This window comes from Protopterus annectens, chromosome 5.part0 (genome assembly GCF_019279795.1).
Source record: "Protopterus annectens isolate FY-2018-M chromosome 5.part0, PAN1.0, whole genome shotgun sequence".
Lineage (NCBI taxonomy): Eukaryota > Metazoa > Chordata > Ceratodontiformes > Protopteridae > Protopterus > Protopterus annectens.
In genome coordinates, this window is record NC_056735.1 from 828358497 (window position 1) to 828380506 (window position 22010).

The 22010-nt window shown below is 37.8% G+C and overlaps 1 protein-coding gene across 1 annotated transcript in view; it reads left to right on the top strand.

The window, feature by feature from the left end:
* LOC122802225 (coagulation factor VII-like) overlaps positions 1-22010 on the top strand; it is a 794227-nt gene that overhangs the window by 323611 nt on the left and 448606 nt on the right. The window lies entirely within an intron of this gene.

Genomic DNA, 22010 nt, shown 5'->3' on the forward strand with positions numbered 1-22010 from the left:
TCAGATATCTCCTAAATAAACGAGCAATGGAGATATGGCAAAATACATATTTCAAGTCCATGGTCACCATGAAGTAGCAATCTGGCACAAAAAGGAAGCACTGTCTACAGGGTGAACATCTAAATCTTGGGGACCCTGAGAGAGGTATTCAGAAAAGATAAGTCTAACACCAGTCTCTATGACAGCTTTTTTTGGAAAAGAGGAAAATTCTTGAGTAAAAACCTTTCATTCTTTCTGAAAGAGGAACCACTTCTATGACTCCTGACTCTAGCATTTGCTGGATTATAGGAGAGCATAACAAGGTTTGGTCTTGTGGGAGAAGGGAAACCCCTTTTTGATCTGAGGAGGATGTTCCTTCCACTGCCAGCTGTAACTTCTGTCAACAATGTTGAGTACCTATTTGTCAGAAACTGTAGACAGCAAGCCGCCTTGTTGAGAGCTAACTTTCAAGATGGGGCACCCAGTGGGGGACCTGGGAAAGATGAGTGCTGTGCTTTCACATAGTCATAGATGGGAAGGTGTGGTTTATTCTTTTTGGGGAAACAAAACTCTATTCTTAGGTTTGGCAGAGTTCTCATCCTGCCATTTCCTTTTGGTGCCTTGACTGTTGTTTGGCTGTAACTTCTGTTTGTTGGGCCACTGAAAATTATCATGCTTAATAGAGGGACACTTGGGAATATGAAACATTTTTGAAACCCTTTGCATTAGTTTACCTCTGTCATCCCAGCATTTAAGAATCTGATTAGCTTCTGTACCAAACACACAATCAGAATCAAATGGAGCATTCATAATCTCATATTTTAACTAATCAGAAAACTTTTGACTGTGTAACTAGGCATACCTCCTTATCACCACAGATATGACTGCATTTCTACAAACAGTATTGGTTCCTTCAAAGACACTCCTTAACATATGATAACACATGAGAAACATTGACAACAAAATCTTTGAGATAGACTTCTTTTCAGCAAATAATGATGCATCAAATTTGTTTAAACTACACACATACCTTAACATAAACTTCCGTAAAAAGCACTGATAGTTAAACACCTTCAAGGCCACTGTTCTAGGCAGTGCCAGCTTCTTCCTTTGAGATTCTAGCTGCTACCATAGCTTATCTGAAGGGAGTGGATTCAATGAAGACATAGTCTTTTTCTTGAAAAATGTCACTGGACATACAGCAGCAAGATCTGGTTTTCATAAAGACATAGTCTTTATAGCCCAACAAATAAGTCCTTTTGGGAGCAGCCAAATACTGCTCTCAGCTGAATGCAACACTAAGTCTATCCAGCATTTGGGAAAAAGAAAACATCTGCTTGGGCATTTATACCTGTTCATCCTCACAGGAAGCTGATTGACTGTGACACTTTTGAAACATCATATTCTGAATCCCTTTAAAATTTGGGATTTCTGGATGGCTGAACAGTGGTATGAGACCTGGCATTAATCATAACCTGGGTTTTCACCCTGTAATCAACTGACTGACCAATGGAGCTACCATACCCACCACCTCAGGCAGGATCCCAGACAGAGACAGTTGCCCTGCAAGCTGGTGGGTCCTCTTTCTCTTTTTTTTGAATGCATTACACTAGTGGGAAAATCCCCAGAGAAAGACATATCAACATTGGCAACAGATTCTGCACCACTGACTTCCCTTGCACCTAAAGAGTTTGGTTCTCCTATACATGAGCCAAGCACTGGTACAGCCCCAGAGGATGTATCTGACCCTTGTGTCATGCAAATCTGTGGTACTAACACCACAAGAGGGGACCTGGAGGTAACATAAAATGAATCATCCAATAGCCTGCTTAAGGCTACTGTGGAGTCACAAGCTGTAGGCTGATGCATATTTTTTTACTTATTTCTATGTTTTACTAGGTGAACAAGGGATAGATGGTGGTGGTGGTGGTGGGGGGGGTCCATCAAGTCAGAGGACAAGAAACTATCCAACTCAATGCCAAATACTGGTGGCATGTTTAGTCTAGTAAAAGGATAGACAAACCCACTATTCTCCCTCTAGATAGCAATCTAAAGACTGTTTCTGTAGTGATACCATTCTGAACACTGCACTGCAAAAATGACAGTATTTTCAGTAGCACAGTTCAAATCACAAAATACATATTACAAAATTATCTCAGTTGTAACAAATAAAGGCTAGTTTCAACATGAAATGAATAAAGATAGCCTGATAGTTCTTTAGATGCTTATAATTTTGTATCTTACTGTACTGTTTTTGTTGTTTTAGTTACTAGTATATAGTGGAGCTTTTCTCCTCAGGCCTCTGCTGAAAATGGACATGTATCCAGCCAGACTAGCTCGGTCAACAAATGTAAAATAAAATAAATAAAAAATAAATAAAATAAAGTATTAGACATAAATTATAAACTAATAAACAAATTCCTGGCAGAAATGTTTAACATACAAAATGGTGTCAAAAGCAATCTGAAATCTATTTCTGCAAGGTTTAGTATTCTGTAGTCTGCACTGAAGAAAATGACAGTTTCAGAAACAGTTTCAAGCACAAAATGTATGCACAAAAGTCCCCTAATTCTGAAAAGAATGCCAGTATCATTCAAATGAATAGCTAAAACAGTATTAGACAAGAAATTAATCATAAACTCATGAAAAATTCCTGTCAATGTTTAACATCCATAATGGCACCAACATTGTCATTTAAACAAAAGAAATGTAATTTAAAATGGTGTAATCCTGCTCAATCATCTCAAATAGTCATAACCCCACAGAGAAAAAAATGCAGTATCAGCAAGTTTCCTTTCAAAATGTCCAAATGAAGCTTTTAGTCAACAGTATAGACCTTACTGTGCTAGTCAAAGTAGAAACAGAAATATATGCAACATTTTTAATCAGAAAAAAACAGTCAAAGCAAAAGAATATAATATTCAAACACTGATAAGAAAATACAGAGGGAGGAAATAAAATCCGAAAGAGTTTCTTATTTGAACTCAGCAGCTGAAAATCCAGAAATGAAGTAATCTGCTCAGAGATCCTTCTAATACTTCAGTACTAAAAAAATGAAAGGGATTTGTCTGTTGATCTGAAAAGTACCCTGAGGTGAGAAGTCTAGCACATCCAGAGAGGCAGCTGGAGGAGCCCTGAGTTTCAGTAGATTGTCAGAGGTAGGGCAACAGGGCACTACCACCTGAATGTCAGTAAAGCAGTGTGTTTGTTGAACATCAGGGAGTAAGCAGACTGCAATAAGGACTATGTCATATATGCCATAGAAATATGCAGGGGGAGAGGCAGTGCTATTAGTTGGTGAAGATTTTAATGCAATTCTAGATGTTGATATGGATAGATCAACCCATGGTAACTTTCTAATGCCCAGTACTGTAAAGGCATTATATGAAATGTGGGATAATTTGAGATTAGTAAATGTGTGGGGGAAGTTAATCTATATAGTAAAGATTATACATTTATAGCTCCTGTCTCTGAGTAACTAGTCATTTAGATTATACTTGATCAGATTTATAAAGCTGTATGATGCTTTATCAGTGACACATGGGTCTAGTGTCTTAAGTAGCCATAGTTTTGTTAATATGGATATTGTACAGCTGGAAGCTATGGGATGGCGTCTTTCATGGAAACATAGATTTACAGTTGTTGAAAAGAGAAACAAGACAATAGTGTGATGTAACTCATTAAAGAGTTTTAGGGAAGAGGTCCGCTTCTGGAAAGTATGTTTTATGAAATGTGGCTAGTTTTCAAGGATGGCATAGTCAAAAAGGTAAAATCTCTAAATCTGGAAGATTGGGGTATTAGACTGAACAGATTATAATACTTGAAACATAAGACTATGGAGTTGGATTGCTATTATAAATGGACAGGAAAGGGTAAAGGCAAGAAAGAAAGCAGCTATTACAATATAAGAGGGGCTGCAGACTTTATGGTATAATAATATGCATTCCAAGTTGGAATGATGGCAGCTTTACCATTGGGCTAAAGGATTAATTTCCCCTAAACTGAAAGTGAATAGATTGAAAAATAGACAAAGAGAACTTTTCATCTCTAGCCTGAAAGACTTATATGGAGATGTACATAGAAATGACACTGAAATAAGTTATATGGTTGATAGGAATTATAAGAGGCAATACCAGGAGGCAGGAGATGAAGAGGCTCAGGATGATGGAAGGTTCTTGCAAAGCTACAGCTACTGAGGATAAAGGGAAGCATACAGACAACTTTTGAATCAGCCCATTACTATAAACAATGTCATTGCTAGTATAGCCTCCAACAAGAGAAGTCACCAGGGCCAAATGTACTGTCAGCAAAATTTTATAAATCCTTTAAGGGATATTTTGACTGAGCCACTCTTATTATTGTTTCAAGAAGCAGAGAGAAGGGGGAAGTTTCCTTGCTTATCTAGGTTAGCCTCTATAAATTTACTACCTAAGATGGGCAAGGGGAAAATTCCAGCACTTTCAGGTTTTAGGTATCTCTCTCTCTCTCTCTCTCTCTGTCTCTCTTGCAGATAGAAATGAAGATTTAAGTAAAGACTTTGGTGAGATGACTGTAAAGTGTTATAGAAAATTTAGTTCATCACTTGCAACAAGAGTTTTTCAGAGAAAGACTTGGTCACCCAGACTTAGTTCACCTATGGTTAAATAAGCTTCTGGTGGCCTAAACAAAATTTGAAGATAGAACAATGATGACTGTACTCAGACTTGCATAAATATTTTGGCTCTGTATGATGTTCCTTTCTCTGGAATGGTATAAGACTTTATGGTATCACTCCCCCCATGTGTCATGTTCTGGCATTCCTGCCAGTGTCTTATATCTATGCCAGGTCTGCTAGCTTTTTTGTACCCCCTCCCCCAGACTAACTCCAATTGTTAGCTGAGGCTAGTCATGGAAGCTAAGGGCATCCTGGTGTTCTTGGCCACCACCATCAGCCTGTATTTTTTTACACGTTCCCTGTTTCTCTCCCCCTCCCATTAAATGTTCATAGATGTTTACTCTGCTATTAATCTGTGAGGATCTTAAGAAGCCTAGCATTACATTCATTGGCAGCTTTTCATCCTTACATTTTGCATAAGAATAGCCCAGAGGCTGGCAGAGAAATGATATGCTGGGATATTTACTTCTTGACCCTATCACTGAGAGACATGGGTGCAATACTTGGAATGAATTTGAAATTTCTCATCCATTCATCCAAACTACATTTGAACAGAATAAGAGCAGTGCTTCATAAGTTCATAGGTTGGTACTAGGCTATCAGCCCTAGGGCCTATACAAGCCTAGCCATAACAATTCCCTGGCTATTTCTTCCCACACTATTTACTTCCTTCACTTTATGTAGGGTTCCACAGACGATGTTTTCTCTGATACATACCTATCTCTCAAACATGTTCTATTTATATTTCAAAAGAGAGTAAGATCCCTTAAGTGGGTGTTCACACTATCATTGGACTTGGAAATGTGTAACAGGCCTGGAAGGACAGGGTCTGCAGTAGCTCTATACATGAGGCAGATGGTGCCTTTTAGGAGCCTGTGTGATTGCAAGAAGAGGTATAAGGCTTTGAGGTGGCCTACATAGTTTTTGTGAATCAAGCTCTTAATTATTTTTTTTTTTTGTTAATGAGAAAGTGTTGTGGTTGCTAAAATTGTCGAGAAATACATACTGAAGCATTATATTTAATTATTGGCCTGATGATAGACGAGTACAGTTGAATGATTATATCACAGGACCTGGACAGTAAACCTTTAGATATAAGATGTATAATAAAGAAGGACTTCCTTATGATAGTGGATACATGGTGATCAAAGGACAGTTTATTTCCAATATAGGTTCTTAGATCCCTGACTACTGGATCAACTTTCAGGGGTATTCATCAATGTAATAGTTACAAGGAAATTCGTACTTGCCAAAGGATACATTTATAAGTTTCTTGGCATTTAGGTTTAGTCCATGGTTTCGACACTGCTTATTTGTTTGGGAAAGCCCTTTTGAAGGATTTTGGTATTGACTGGGGAGTTTTATGAAGAACCCAAGTTTGTCGGCATTTGCAAACTTGGTCAGTCGTAAACCCTTAACATTGGCTTTGAAGTCTGAGAACTAAATGTCAAACAGGAGTGTCCCAAGGATTGAACCTTGGGGTATACCACTAGTGATAGGTCTTTTAAGCTACAGCTAAATACTTGTAAGTCCATCTACATTTTATGCTCATATCTTCCTCCAGGTAATAACATCAACTCCCTAGAAAATATCCTTTGCTGGCTGTCCATTAACTATCCACAGGAAACTATTGTGCTAGGTGACTTTAATATAGACTGGAATACCTGTAATTCTGATAACCCAACTAATAACATAAATCTACATGGCTTCTCCCAAACTATCACCTCACCTACTCGTACCCATAAACCCGCCAACAAAGAAACAACCCTAGATTGGATCCTAATAAATACCCAGTCCATAACCTATAATGTAGGCATCCTGCCAGATGACATTAGTGATGACTCCCTAACCTATATTATTAGGAAAAAGCTTAATATACCCTGCCCTACAACTTTTAGAACTACTCGTTCAAATAAACATTTCAACCCAGAACACTTCCGAAATGAACTGAGTGTATGTAACTGGACACCATTAAAACACCTCCAACTTGAGGAAGCTGTGGCATACATCAATTCCAAGTTCCTTGAAATCCTAGACTACCATTCCCCTTCTTGTACCCTTAGGAACACCACCAAAACAGTATCATGGCTTACTAAGGAAACTAAGAAAACAATTTTGCTAAGAAACAAATTCTGGGCCAAATGGCGTACCTCTAAAGACCCATGTGATCACTTAAAATTTAAACAACTTAGAAACTCTACTAAAGAATCTATAATATCAGACAAAAAAAACTTCTTCTTCCAACTTCAACATACCAACCATCAAAGTCCACAGAAATTCTGGTCAGGTATCAATAGACTCATTCACCCAGGCAACTCTAAAACACCAACCCCATCTGGAATTACCCTTGACCCTCCCAAACAAATTGCTGACTCCTTCAATAACTTCTTTACTGAAGCTATCCAGTCACTTGCTAACTCTCTACCTCAAGTATCCTCTAATCTGCCCTCCTCTTCACATACCTCACCACCCACTTTCCAACTCCACCCTGTCCCCACATCCCTCATCTGTACCCTCCTTCAAAGACTCAAACCCTCTACCCCCTCAGCAGACCTCTTACCTTCTAAATACCTTCAAACTGTAGCCAAAGTTATTGCCTACCCTATCTCTATCCTAATAAATAGAACCATTATTGAAGGTACTATCCCATCCATCTGGAAAGTCTCAAATATCATCCCACTACATAAAGTTGGCAACTCAACAGAACTTTCCAACTTTTGTCCAATTGCTCTCCTCTCTCCCATAGCTAAAATCATGGACAAATGCATTCACCATCAACTATTAGACCACCTTCTTCAAAATAGCCTATTAACCAGCTCTCAGCATGGTTTTTGACCTTTCCATAGCACCACTACTGCCCTCCTTTCCTTCTCTGACCACATTAACAAAAATCACAACAATAATACCCTGTCCTCTGCTATCTTTATTGAACTTTCAAAAGCATTTGACATGGTTAACCATCAGCTACTGCTGAATCTTCTCAAGTCCCTCTCATTTGATACTCAAGCCTTATAGTGGTTCAAGTCCTAACTAGACAACAGGCAACAGGCAGTGCTATGGGAAAACACTCTATCCTCCCACCTACCTATCTCCCTTGGTGTACCCCAAGGATCCATTTTGGGCCCTCTTCTGTTCTCTGTCTTTATAAATTATCTATCTTTTAGTATCCCCCAAGCTGTAACAATAAAATATGCAGACAACGCCACATTAATATCCTCAGCCACAGGGCCTTCTGAACTGCAGTCCCTCACCCAGAATACCTTTGAGCTTGTAGAAGAATGGTTTCTACAGCGGTGTCTCCTCCTTAACCCCAAAAAGACTAAACTCTTGCTGTTTACTCCTACACAAAAGTCTACCCCACTTAACTTCTCTATCAAATCTAAAACTGGCACAGTCATATCTCCTGACACTACTACCAAACTCTTAGGAGTAACTATTGACCAAAGCCTTAACTATGACACTCACATCAGCATCACAATCAAATCAGTAAACCGGAAACTAGGCTCCCTCTATAAAATAAAGCCCTTCCTTACTCCCATAGTTAGAACTACTATTGCCCAAACTCACCTTATCTCTACTCTGTTTTCTGCCTCTCCTATATATACAAATCTATCCAAAAGCAACCTCCACAAGCTGGCAGTCTCCTACAATAATATTGCCAGATTTGCTACCAGCTCCCCTTTTAGAACCCACCACAGCCAAAATCTGAAGCAGCTTGGTTGGCTTGAATTGTACAATCAAATTTTATTTCATCAACTGACTATTGCCCATAAAACCCTTTGTCACCCAGAAAACATATCCATTCTCACAAGTCTAATCTGCCCATATAAAAATCTTACAAACCTACGCTCAGCCAATAAACTTCTGGTATCCATACATAAACCTAACAATAAAGCAGGAGATTCCCTTTTCTCTAATACTGTGGGGAAAAGTTGGAACCTACTTCCCAGTGAACTCACATCACTGTCTTCTACTACACTCTTAAAAAGAAACTAAAACAATACCTTACAAGCCATTGGCTATGTCCCTATTCAAACCCTGACTAAGACTATCTCTGTCTATTTTCATCATAATCAGTTTTCCCAGGCTGCTTACTCACTTTATTGCCACTTTAAGCCTTCTGCCTTCTAGTTGCTCTTATTGCACCTAAGAAAGATGGAATATACATCTTTCTGTCTCTTGATGAGTTTCTCCCTCTCTACTTACTCTCCCAATCCTGTTTTTAACTACTCTGTTCTTCTGTTCCTTACTCATAACTTTGAGATGGGAATCTCCCATATCCTTCAAATACTTTCTTCCTACAGTATTCACAAAAAAAAAAACAAAAAAACAAAAAACCAAAGGATTATCTCATCTTATTTTTGTTCTATTTTTCTGTTCCATCATGTTTGCTAAATTAACTTAAACATCTGTTTTTTGTCTGACAAGCTATCTGTATCTGAGGTTTTATGTTCTGTAACTTAATTCTTAATGCTTTGTGTGTTTATCTGTTTTATGTAGAGCTTTTCTCCCCGGGCCTCTACTGAAAATGCACATATATCCAGTTAGACTAGCCCGGTCAACAAATGTAACATAAAAAAAAAAAATAAATAAATAATTTAGAGAATGTAGAGCCACCTTTTCCTAATTTCTTGGGTTCTGTTTACAAGGCAATTTGCTAAGTATACAGGATCTGCCCTAGATGAGTACAATACTGGCTTGGGCTGAGATCTTGTACGTAACCTATGTCTTTATGTATTAAGTAATTGCAGTTGCTTCCAAGGGACAAGCATGCAATGGGGGTGTGCAGCATATCACCCTGCTCTACAGCAGTTCAGCCATGGCTACCATCTTTTCTCTAAAGCCCCCCCCCCATGCATCTTCCTCAGCTTCCACCTGGGATCTTCATGAGGAGTGTCCATGTAACCGCCTGCTCCCGGAATAGTCATGCCCATCCCTCTCGCCTTCTCTTGCTGCTCTGTCAGTAAGCTGAGTTTCTAATTGAATCTGGGTCTGCTGGGATGTATTCAGGGCTTTATCCTTCTATAGCACTGGAGAGGCAGAAATATGTAGATTAATGTATAACGAGTTTTTGTCATAGGTTGTCACTAACGGAGTAATCTGTCACCCATTTGTATTGCAAAGAGGTACTACACAGGGTGCCCATTGTCACCTATGCCTTTTATTTTGGCTGTTGAAACACGTGCTATGCATATAACGTAGAATTGTAAAAGTGGGACATTCCTGTCTTGTCAGTGGAATCAGATATCTATAACTCGTAATTATGGAATTTTTTGGATTAAAACCACAGAGAGAAATATATTAGAAGAATTTGAAATGTATAGTCACTGTTCAGATCTTATTGTTAATACTAAAACAATCTTTTCTATTGCCCTTAATAATAGAGGGAATGTATTGTCAAATAACGAGGAGTTGTTACCTTGAATTATAATTTTGAAAAGAAGTTGGATATTAATGTTAAATGTCTCCTGTGAGAATTTAAGGAGAATCTCCAAGAATGGAATAGATTTGAGCAACACTTTTTGACAAAGGTTTAGACTGTTAAAATATTTTATTTTCCTAAATATATTTTTCTGAGCTGGCATTTTCCTCAGTTATACAAATCTGCCTAGCACTCTAGAGCATACCTCTCAATCTCTTACAACAAGAAATCTGGACAAAGCCATAACTAAAGGAGGGGAAAAGGCCCAAAAATAGGGACACTTTTTAAATATTACTCTTACAAACTTACAAAGTAGATAAAATAACAGGTTTTGCATTATCATGAATTTTTGGAAGGGTATTAAGTCTTAAACTTAAATGTCTGTATTTATTTTCTGACTTAAATTTGCAATGATTTGCTAGAAAACCACAAGTTTATGAAAAATGGACCAAAGATATTAGGCAAAAATCTGGACATTCTGTAAAAGTCTGTGCAGTTGAAAGGTATGCTCTAGAGTTCAGAAAATGATTGCAACATTTATATGTGAAGGAAAACCCTTTGGGGTAGTTAGGAAGACACAATCTGCTGGTTGAAAGAAGTAGGAATAAGATTACCAGACTTTTGTAAGGGCCACATGTTTAGCTAACTGAATATATGCCAGATTGCACATATCTCCCAATTAACTCCTTTCAGAACTGGAAGTTAGTTATAAGGCACTATTACATCTATAGGTCGGGGGGCAGTTAAAAGGGAAGCTACAGCTGAATCTTAAGAATATCAAGTCAGGAAATCAGAGATGGAAGATGTGGGAATGCATTTGGAAATCTAAATATGTTACTATAGACAAAAAAATCTATACGTTGTCAGTAATTGATCAGTAAAGGGTGCATAGTCTGGCAAAATTGGTTTGATATGGCCAATAGTGAATACCCCGTTTTTCAAGAGTGCATGGATAGGAAACCAGAATGTGTTATGCAGTTCTAGCAATACCTACAGCTTAGATCATTGTTTGGAAGGATAACTAAACAAGCCTTCTTATGCAGACGTAGTGAATTCTGCTGTTCACTAAGGGAGGATGTTATTGGCAGAGAGGATACAGCTGTCAGGGTTTAGTTGCTGTCTGTGGTCAGTTGACAAAAAGTATGCAGTTTCTCTTAACCCCCCCCTTAAAACAAAGTGGTAGGGTCTCCTGGGTCAGTAAATTTCACAGGGAGAATAGGAGAAGATTCTCATTCTAATGAGTTATGTTTATAGGGACCGACACTTGGTGTTTTCTAAATTTAAGCTGATTAATTTTTGGCAGACAATCCTTTTTAGGATAAAAGAAAAGAGCCCAAATTAGTTGGATAGTTATTGGAGATGAGAATCTAAGGATGCTTTACTTCCTGCACATGGTATGTAACTGTTTAAAGGTCTATTTGATTTGGCAGAAGCAGTGATGTAAGCTACTAGACAGAATTTTGCCCCATTGCAAAATAAATCTTTTTGGCTCTTATGAGTGGAAAGGGATATGGATTAGAGTCTTTGTGCTAACAGTATCTAAGCAATTATTTCTATGGAATGAGTATATGGTCCTGAGGACTGGGAGAAACACTTTATGATACATGACAACAAGACATGGTGAGTTATTTAAGATCTGTAGTATATAGAAGATCTGAATGATTTTTACAATATTTTTCTATATTCCTTCAGATATAAAGGCAGTTAGTTGGTTGAATAAAATATGTGATATGGATTATTGAGTAGATTCGAAATGTATGAGGTATTCTGAATGTAAAAATGCATTTGTATTTCTTCCTTTTATTTTTAACAAATGTTTGATACAAAATTTATGAATGTAGTAACAAAAGGAGAGTATTATTGACCACTGCTTTTAAAAGTTTAGAAATAAAAGTATGAATTGTCAAAAATAAAAAGCTTGGAGGGAGATGCAGGTTGTTACAGGAAATGTGATGACAGAGGTTAGGGCTTGTGAGGTAGAGAAATGCCTGATAACCCTATACAAGGTGACAGTAGAAAACAACTGAAAAAAATGCCAGACTTCAAGATTTTCAAACAAACGTTCAAATAAAACTATCCTTATAAACTACTGTATAGAAGCAGCTCCTTGGGAAAAAGTCAATTTGAAACCCTTTTGTGTGTCTGATTCATAGAAAGAAGCAGCACATGAGGAAAAACAGAAAATTATGAAACTGGAAGAAATTAAGGGTGGAACAGTGAGTGAAACACCCACTAGTTTTGGTCCCAAAATCATGTGGACTCATCTGATTTTGTAATGACTTTTAAAACACAAAACAGCATTTTTATCTTCAGTAGCTACCTTTTGTCCCAGGCAGGAGATGATTAAATAAATTTGCTAGAAAAGGCTAGGATTCTAACCACCCTGGATCTGACAAGAGTACTGTCAAATTCCTTAAAATGATGAAGCTAAATATGAGACTGTCTTCTTAATTACTGCTGGTCTATTTCAGTGCACCATTCTCCCTTTTGGCCTTCATGGGGTCTCAGACACATTCCAGTTGCTGATGATTTGCATACTTAGACCTCGCAGCATCTACTTTGTAATCATCCAGTTGGTGGATATAGATTCATATCTTCACAAAGTCCATGTCATGGTGGATTCCATGAAACAAGTTGGGAATAAGTTAAAGTACCAAAGTGTAAACTGAAAATGACAGAGTTACATTATCTGGGGCAATTGATTGGAAGGGGAACTATCAAATCCCTGCAGGGAAACAAATAAAACCATTAAGGGATGGCCAGTTCACTACGCTGTGAAACAGGTTAGGCCATTCATAGGTCTTGCAGACTATTACAGGAAAGTCATGTACTATTTTGATTCTGTTGGATGTTACCTTACATACCTTACTAAACTGAACTTGTCCAATAAAATCTGGTGGACAACAGAAGTTAGGGAGCTTTTCAGCAATTAAGGAATAGCTGGTGTTCAGGACAAGTTTTAATGTCCAACACATTTTCTAAACAATCTATTAAAGCTATTAGTATAGCTATAATATATATCATATATCATTTATATGATATATAATATATGAGTTCGAGCTGGGGCTGAAATTGGTCAATATTGATCTGAGCAATCCTCTGGTAAATAAATGAATAATATAATATAATGTAATATAATAATGTAAATTTTCTGCATGCTTGATCAAATTCCAGTTTTGTTAATCACTGTCTTAGTGTATTTGGTGTTTTTATGTCCATCATTGTTGAACAATGAGGAAGATAAATTAATCTTTTTCCCCACTGTTGCGCTTTCTCAGAGTTGGTATTTTCCATGTAGTAGGGGTATGGGGAGTGCATGCAGGATTGCTCTTGTGGTAAAAATGATTTTTCTTTCTTTTTTAATGTATCAGCTAGTCGATGTTTTGAGACAACGTAATATGGTTCAATGTAAGTGATGTTCAACACACACACACACACACACATATATATATATATATATATATATATATATATATATATATATATATATGTATGTGTGTGTATAGAAAGAGGGGGAAAGTGAGGGAGCCATGTTTTTTCAATAGCAATTTGTTAGTACTTACAGTACAGGTATGCGTTTTGTGTTTTAAGCAGATATATACTCTTGTTAAACATGGATGACTCATGATTTATGAACTAATGAAGTCAAGCAGGAGCTTCCCTTTAAAGTCCTGCTCTAATGCACACATAGCTATCATGTGTTTCCTTGCACAGCAATTTCTTGGAAATCACTTTCTCATTCAAGTGAGACTGAAACTTCTGAATGCTGATGACTGCCTCTGCACTATGTAATGGAAGCTGCTCTCTTCTCCAGTGTTATGTAACAGTAGTACTGCAACATACACAGTCAGGGGTGTATGGGTGGTTTGTACCCTGAAAAAAAATAAAATAAAAAAATTAATAAATGTTATTCTCGATTGAATTTCTCCATGTTTTTTGGGTTGCTACTACCATGATGAGAATGGACCCCATTCCCAAGTAAGGGTATGATTAAAGTTTATGAAATTAGCATTGTTTCAATCTTTGATTTTATCCAAAAGTGCTCTTTGCTGCACCCATAATGTGCCCAGAACTGATCAAGTAAACAAATCTTGATATTTTATGACTTTGTGCCTGTCTGTACAGGAGACACTGTAATCACTAGGTGTAGTGATTTCAATGATGAATGCTACTTTTGCCATTTTTTTTATGAGCTATTATATGTTTTTTTTTTTTTTTTTTTTTTTTTGCATCTACTTTTTGAATTGTTGGCAATGGGTGATCCCTTGTGATGCATACTTCATCATTCTATATAATGCTTTGTGGTTAATGTTTAGAATGCTTCTCAGCTGCTTCTGTTTGCACAATTACCAGTGCAACACTATTGCCACGTTATTGTGCCTTTCAGTATACAGGATTTCTGTCATGAGTGTATCACACTCAGCAGCAAGGTGTGCAACTGTTTTCAATTTATTTTTACAGAACCTACATTAGTCTGCTTCTCCCACATGCTCATTGGGCTTCATAAACAAATGTGTACATAGTCCAGTATCCTGTGCTGCAATTATTAACCTTTCATCCTTTGGGTTCAATTCTCTTCTTCTTAACCATTCCTTCATCAAATCCTGATCAACATGAGGTTATTCCAGGAGATCTCTATACTTGCTACTATATTTATGCCTTTTTCATGTTTATTTCCTTCTCATCTGATCCATCCATCCATACAACCCCTCTTCCCATTTTTACACATAGGGTCGAGGTGTTACCTCAACAGTGACAATCAACTAGAGCAAAGGTTCACACTGCTGCATGGCTTTTCCTTATATTCTTTTGTTTTTTGGCATTTAAGCTTCTGATTTGATTTCCTATCCTCATGTTGTAAAACCTTCACTATATTTGGATCTGATGAGGCCAGCAGATATGTATACAGTCTGACAATTGCAGATCCGTACATGTAATCAATTTTGAGGAGGCCCATACCTCCTTTAGAGTGTGGAATACATAATCTTGGTATATGCTGATTTTTATATATCATTTGACAAGCATGAAGTATTTTTCTTGTTTTTTCTCCAGCTGATCCTTTACCTTTTGGGGCCAGTCACTCACATCAAAACTATAAGTTAAAACAGGAAGAGCAAATTGGTTAATAGCATAGACTTTATTACTAGATGTCAAGGCTGTTTTCAACATTAGTTTTAGTCTTTTTAAGTATTCCTTACTGTGTTTTATTCAAATTTGTTTATGTTTTATTGCCTATCCTTCATCAGTTCCCAAATATTTATACACTCCTTCCTGCTCGAGTTCCTTTATATCAAATTTCTGTCTTAGATTGATATTTTCTTTGTACTGCAATGTTCCTGCTTTAAACATTGCTTTTGCAGATGTATCATGACCGCGTCATTCTTATATGATCTGAGGAAGTTTTAATTACTTGCATTTGTGCTTTCAATCCTCATCTGATAAACTATACAGTTTTAAGTTACCTACAAAAAGTAAATGAGAAATGTTTAAGCAAGGTTGTTTTCCGGGAATCAAATTGTAGCCAATACCTGATCTGTAAACAGCTTAATGTATTAAGGGCAAGACAAAAAAATAAAATAAACTAAAATAATATAATATAATATAAACATAGCACTGACAAAGAACTACCTTAGAATGTAAAAATATTTATCCATAGGTTAATAATTTGCCCTTTGTCATAACTTAATTGCAAAGTGGTTTGCCACTGTTTCCTGGTCACTGTAATGTAATTTATCAATGGAATTTGTATCTTATAAATCTGTAACCGTTCCTTTATCCATGAAAGTGGGATGTTGTGAAATGCTTTTTTGCGATCTATCCATGCCATACTTAGATTCTTTCCCTTTTTTACAATTCCCCATTATGGCTTTATTTAGCAGCAAATAGCCCTTTGTTCCATGTGACTTTCTTTTGTTATCCTTTTGTTCCTTTGCCATGATTGAATTTTCTTCTAAATGACTATAAATACTGTCTGCATCAATTCCTGTATAAAGTTTGTACATCATCAGAAGGCAAGTTATTGGTCTTTAGTTTTTAGGATGGCTTACAGGTTCACACTTAAGAAGGAGTGTCCTTTTTCCTATTGTTAACCGGGTTATCTGTTTGGGATGTGGAAATAAGTTGCTCTTACTCAGAGCTAAATCTTTGTGTAGAAGTTGTTAGGTACTGCATCTGGGCCTGTGGTTTTCCATTTATAAGCTTTTCTTTATTTTCTTTAATTTTCTCTGGCCATTACTTCATCCCATTTTATATCTTGTGCATTTAAAGTCCTCACTGTTTCTCTTATTTTTTTATTCATTCAGCATATTTGTTATGTTCTACAGGGTCTTCATAAATATTTCTCCAAAATGTGTCTTATCTCTTTTTTTATTGTGTTTCTATTCCTTTTGCTTTGTTTTGCATTTCTCTATAAAACTTTTTGGGGTCATCCATGAATTGCTTATTTTGTACTTTTCCTTTATATTTATCTGCATATCTTCTAAGTTTTTCTGCCTGTACTAATATCTTTAATTTATGATTTGCAATAGTGTATGATAGATTCTGGTTCCTGGGTGTAGCTAGGCATACTCAGTGTACTCAAATGAGTACATTTTTGTCTGACATCTCTTTGAAACTTCAACACTCAAAAAATACAAAGTGTTTAAAACTGTACAAATGAATACTTAGAGTATAGAGGTATACAAAGAATGCATGTGTAGAAGGAATACACCTCTAAAAACATTCTTTTATGGCAATAAATTGTTAATAGTTGAGAAGAATGTGCACTCGGTCTAGTGAACTCATAATACTATGTGACATCAACAGGACTTGCTGTAAAGACAGATATGTCTCACAGAAGTTACCTCTCTTCTGGAACAGACTTCCAATTCAGGGGAAAAAGAGCCCCTCGCTGACCCTATTTAAGTATAATTTGGATGCTTGGATGAGAAACCCCAAATTCACCCTGGGAATTTCACCTGTGTCCCTCTTGGACAGGGGCAGTAGTTGTTGACCTAGTTCCACTTAATACCTTGATATTCTTGAAAACAGGGGTTGTACTTGGCTAGGCGTGTAAGGGCCCTAGAACCATTAGCCTGTTAACCTCCTATGATCCTTAGCTTCTTATATGTATTGGGGTTAGCCTTTTGAGGGTGAGTACATTTTTAAAATGAGAAGTGGGTGGTGGGAGCAACAAAATTAGGTACGAGTACAAAATGTAAATTTCTTGCTACACCACTGCCCTGGTGTATTCTCATACTTTGTGTTACTTTTATCATATCTGTCCTTTTAAGTATTTTTGTTGATTTGTTTTCTCTTATAAATTCTTCTAATGGTGATACTTCTTGTCTTAATTGTTTTATAATTTTGTCTATTTGATGGTTCCATGATGGCATTTTATTTCTACCCTTCTTTTCCCCTTTTAATCTGTATTTTTGTGGTAAGACTTTATCTGTTATTAATTTAGTTGCACAGTGATAGTTCAATTTACTTCTGTTATATCACATGAATTTCTGTTAATAATCTTTATTACTGTGTTAATCTGTTTTATCAGACTTCTAACATTTTGGTTCTTGTTTACTTTTTGTAATCTATTTCTTTCTTCAATCTCAATATGTCTTTCAATCTCTATTAAATCAAGCAACTCTTCCCTTAGATCATTTTCTTCTAAACTGAGAGCATGTTCTTTATCTGTTTCCTACAGACATTCTACAGAAAGTTCAAAAATGTCTTCATGTGACATATCCTCTACAGCTGCATCTTCTGTCATTCATTGATCCTTCATATGGGAACTCATTGTCCAATCACAAAACAATGTTGCCTGTGTCAGAGTTGCCACTGTTTCCTGCTCCTTCCCTTGCTGTGCAACTCCAACTGAACTTTTGTACTGGTTTCTTACAGAAGCTCCAGAGCATCATCATGTGGCAAGTGATAAGATGCTTCCTGTCCCAGCTGTTTCTCCTTAATTTGGGGACTCATTGTTCCTTCTTGCTGTGATATTACCTGAGTTGGATTTCCTGCAATAAATTGTTCTTCTCTCAGGTAATTCATAACTTCTGTGAAGATATGGGTGAAGGCTGCAAGCCTAGCCAGACAGAATTGTATAGATAATTCTATCATTTGTAAATATTAATGTAAGGCACAGGCTTGTTGTTTTAAATGGAAAAAAAATGCTGTAAGGAAGCTAAGTCAAGCATTTCATGACTGTCTTGGATCTTTAAAGTTGGCTCCAGCCTGTCTAGATGAAGACATTCTTTCTGTTGTTTTAACCAAGAGTTAAATTGCTAGATTTAAACATGCAAATGTATTTTTATTGCTCATCTTCCTGACCAGCTGCAAGATAACACAAGGAGATGTTAAGAATGTAAATGTGGTTTCTGTTAGCCTGGGGTCCCAGGGAAGTGTGAAGAATGATGTAATGGGAACCAGGAATGCAGTGTTAAAAGCAGAGAGAATCAGAAATTATTGAACATTTTTGTTTTGAACATGAAACTCATCAGCACTGCCTGTGTTCTATATGTAAGTTATTTTAGAAGTGTGTTTTCTTTTAGAAATAGCTAGAAACTAGAAAGATTAGACTAAGTGTTTTTCTGTGATGTCAGAACTCTACTACTGAATTATTTTAAGTATTTCTCTGTGATCTCTGAACTCTTGACTAGCACTGTGTAGTAAGAAGTATTGTCTTATGTTTTTATTATTTATTATTAAATATTTTAAACCATTTCAACTGTGGCTCTAAGAGTACATTACATGTATATAAGGATCTTGTACCAAGTCACTCTAATAAGCCTTGATTGTTTAGTTATACTGCCAATTGGATAATAATATTGCACAGTAATAATTGGACACCCATTTAAGGGCCTTTGAGTAGCTGATAAATATTAGCTGGGTGGTGGCAGAGATTTCTACCATATAGTCTGGGTAAAAGGGACACAGCTGGAGAACCTGTGCCAGCCTTCCCCAGAAGTGTCTGTGTAGTTGTATAAACTCTTATCCCAAAGTGTGTGTGTGTGTCAGCTACTTGGGCAGGGACACGAAGCACTGGTAAGACAGAGAGGGTGCTGGAGATTTTAGCTTGCCCAGCTGGCTGAGATCTGGACCCTATAGCTGTGCCAGTGGGGAGTCTTATTGGGGACCTGGAGAGCAAGGGAGCAACCAGCCTGGACTTATTGTGATCTCTGTGTGTTCTTAAGGGAAATTGCATTTTACTGTGTGTATTTGTTATCCTTTCCTCCTATATGAGATGCCCCTCACTGGTGTTAGTGGTGAGGATTGAGGCTCCTTGATTGCTGGGCCAGGGCACGGGCATCATATATTAATTGTTTGGCAGTGGTGGGATATCCACACCACATATTTACTGGTTGGCAAATACTAAGTGGCTTGTAGTGGTGTGGATAGAGTGAATTCCTGTAGCTTGTGTATGGTGAGATTTGAAGGTTTTTTTGTACCCTAAATCAGCCATGCAGTGAATGCTCAGAGTTCAGAATACAATTGTTTTTTTTCTTTTGTTAGCTTAGTTTGTCAGAGTGAGCAGGCAGCATGTCAGCAGAGGAGTATGGAAATCTGATGAGGAGCCAGCTGTTGGAGATGTGCCAGGCTAGGGGACTGGTGCATGGAAACTGACTAAGGAAGACCTGATTGCAGCCTTGGTTAAAGCTGCATCAGAAAACAGCAACCAGGAGGACAATCAGTATGGCAGTGGAGATATAATACCCTCAGAGAATGGATAGACCAACCTTTCTGCAGGGCACTTAAAAATCCATCTGGAGCTAAAGAGACCTGAGTTGGAGGCCAGGCATGTGGAAATAGAAGCAACTGAGAGACTGAGGCATCTAGAGAGTGAGGACAATGAGAGACTGCAACATTTGCAGGCTAAGGAGAATGAGAAACTGCTATGCCTGGAAGCTGAGGAAAAGGAGAGGCAGAGGCAGCATGAGAAGGAGATGCTGACTCTTCACCAGAGTAATGGAGATAATGGGGAAGGGAGTAACTGGACCCCAGCAGCACAACAGGTCAGTAAATTTCTTCTGCAGTTTAAAAAGGGGGATAATTTTGATAGTTTCATTCATATGATTGAGAGGGTATGCAAATAGTATAGTGTTGACCAAAGGCTCTGGGTACGGTTCCTGACCCCCTTACTCGATGGTAAAGCTGTAACTGTATTGTCAAAAATGTCTGATGTTGCATGTTTTGATTATACTGCTGTTAAAAAGCATTTGTTAGTATTGTTTAAGCTAACACCTGAAACATATAGGAAAAGGTTTTGTGAGAATAGACGCAAGGCAGATGAAAATGTGTGTGAATATGTTACTGAACTGGGCACTTATTTCCATAGGTGGGTCAGTGGATGTCAGGTCACCACTTTTGAAGGCAGACCTTTTGGTGAGGGAACAAGCCCTTAGCACTTTGCCTGAGGACATGAGGATCTGATTAGCTAATAGACAATGTGCTACTTCAGATGAGTTGGGGAAGAAGGGAGACCTATACCTAGCAAGCAGGGCAGCCCTGCACAGGAAAGGGACCCTCATGGGTCCAAAGGAACCCATGGTGGGCAGAACAGACTGCCCCAGCTAAATCTGCCAGTAGCAGGGGAAGCCACTAGTCCAGGTACACATCCAGGACCTAGGGTTAAATGTTTTGACTGCAACCAGTGGGACCATGTGGCATACAGATATCCATGGAGGCAAGGTGGGGAACAAAAGGTGAGAAAGCCAGTAAGTGGGGAAGACAAAATGCCAATAGTAGGTTGTATTGAGACAACAGGGGTACTGAACTACCATCCTACAGATGACCTGAAAGGGAGGGATTTTGATCAAGCAGTATTATGTGTTAATGCAGTTACACACAGTCAGGCTTCAAGACAAGCATGTGGGTCTGGTAGCCTGGGGGAGATCCAGACAGACCACATACTTTCAGCCAGGGACAGATGAGGTGGTTACTTCAGGGAGGAAGCTGCGCTGTAGCAGTGAGATGGAAGGTGAGCCACAGCTGCTTGTTGGTACTGATGTTCCCTTGGACAGAGTAACTGCAAAGGTAGAGGTGAGTAGTGGTACCCAGGCTGACAGTGAGGCACCACTGTCAGAGGATGCCAGACTTCCTCTGGAAGGGGAACTGGGAAGGGTTACAAAGAGAGAGTTGAGACAGGCTCAGGTCTCAGACCGTATATTGCAAGGCCTGAGGCAGGTAGCTAGTGAGGCAACTGATTCTCAATGGAAGGAGGAATCTGTATACTGGGACTGTGTGTATTTGTTATCCTTTCTTCCTATATGAGACACCCCACACTGTTGTTAGTGGTGAGGACTGAGGCTCCACGATTGCTGGGCCAGGGCATGGGCATCAGAACTTCAGTTTCTATTTCTTTAAATTCTTCATTACTAATCCTCTCCCCACACTTGTTTTGTTATTTTTTGTATTGTATAATTTTCCATATCAGGGTTCCATTTTCTCTATTTGTCTTCAAATATCTTTGGTGGCTGTTTTTTTCTGGTATTTATTGGTTTTTCTTTCAATTTTTCATAAATATTGCACTGTATCAAATCTCTTTTTCTTACCCACATCCATATTTGTTATTCAGATATTTCCACTTGCATAAATAATGCACCATGTCAGATCTTTTTTTTCTTTCCCATGTCCATATATCCTGTTTATTCTTTCCGAACATCCTCTGACACTTCTTTTTCTAGGTCCCCCAAATGTTCTTTGCCTGTGTAATGCTTTTCATGGATCTGTTGAACTAATGAACATAATTTTTTATTTGAAGCTTTTGATGGTTTTTCTTGTGCAAATATTTTCCTTTCCTCTAATTTCTCTCTTAATTTTTTGAATATCTGGAAACTGTGGGCTTCTTGTATCATAGTAACAATGTTTAATTTCTTCCGTATCCAAAGTTGTCTACTCTATGATATTTATTGTTCCTTTTTGGTCTGTCAGGTTTTGTAATTTTTGTTGAGTACCACTTCCTTCTACAACGGGGGGGGG